This window comes from Artibeus jamaicensis, unplaced genomic scaffold (assembly GCF_021234435.1).
Source record: "Artibeus jamaicensis isolate MK-2021 breed Jamaican fruit bat unplaced genomic scaffold, CSHL_Jam_final contig_233, whole genome shotgun sequence".
Lineage (NCBI taxonomy): Eukaryota > Metazoa > Chordata > Mammalia > Chiroptera > Phyllostomidae > Artibeus > Artibeus jamaicensis.
Window position 1 is genome coordinate 26,577,949 of NW_026521486.1, and position 1,324 is coordinate 26,579,272.

At 33.2% G+C, this 1,324-nt stretch overlaps 1 non-coding gene across 1 annotated transcript; it reads right to left on the reverse strand.

The window, feature by feature from the left end:
* Window positions 1-368: 368 nt before the first annotated feature.
* LOC119042861 (U6 spliceosomal RNA) lies at window positions 369-475 on the reverse strand. The gene has a single exon (XR_005081304.1). It is a non-coding gene; the product is annotated as a U6 spliceosomal RNA (small nuclear RNA).
* Between the last annotated feature and the right edge of the window lie 849 nt (window positions 476-1,324).

Genomic DNA, 1,324 nt, shown 5'->3' on the forward strand with positions numbered 1-1,324 from the left:
ATTTGAGAAAAATGGCAACATGTAATGACTAGTAGAAGAAGGCAGTTATAAGTATCATTTACCACCATGTGATTAATTGCCATAAATAATATTATTCACAAGCATGTGATAATTTGTTATCCTAACACTTATTAGTCATTTTTCTCCTTCCCCTGAACCCAGAATGATGCACTTCTCTTACCAGAAGGAGGAAGAATGATTATGGACAGATTAAAAAATCATTGTGAGCTACAGAAGCTTTCATGAGAAGGTATTATGAACTGGCTGGTGCTGTGCTTAATATCTGTAATTCAATCTTACAGTCATAAAGACAGATTCAAATTGCCATTCTTATTGTACTTTGGAAACTGAATGTATTTTATTTTATTTCTTTTCTTTTCTTTTTCTCAAAATTGTGTGTCATCCTTGTGCAGGGGCCGTGATAATCTTCTTTGTATTGTCCCAATTTTAGGATATGTACGGCCAGGGTGAGCACTGAATGTACTTCATTTTAAATTAGGGATAATAACTACTATATGTTATTTATTACAATTTTTAAAAGCACCCAGTATAGGGCTGTATGCTATAGGGCCAGTATAGCATATAGCATGTCCGTTTCCTTAATCCCTTCTCCTTTCTAAAACTATTTACTTGCTGAATATATATGTCATAATGTATATTATGATATATATTATATATAATATGATATATATTCAGCAAGGACATTATATATATATTTATATATATTTATATATATTATATATATATTCCTGCTTAATATCCTGAAAACCTTGCTATTTTTCTTTAGTTTATACCTTTCTACCTCTACTTTAAATAGAGGTCTTTCTGTATTAGGAAAAAAATATTAATTTGCATCTCATAGACTAGAACATCCTAACTGATGCACCAAGGTACAATGATGTGGCATGTATAGGTTACAGACATGCAAATACACTGCACTTTAGTGCTGTCATCTTGGGACTAGGGCAGCTGGAACCACAGTTATCTTTTTTCTCTCCAAACCAAGAGCAGCCTCTCATTCACCACAGTGTCCCATACAAAAGCAGTATTGTCAATTTTTAATTTGTACTTTGACTGAAAACACTATAATTCTACAAAGGAAAACTAGAGAGATTGATTTCTGGAATTAATTTAATTTTCCAAAAATCATTTTATCAATATAGATTGGACAAGAGCTGGTATATAAAAATTAGGTACAAGATGCTTTGATTTCCTTTAAATTTTTTCTTTCTTTTCTTTCCTTTCTTCCTTTTCCTTCCTTCCTTCCTTCCTTCCTTCCTTCCTTCCTTCCCCCCCCCCCCCCCCCCCCTCCTTCCTCCCTCCC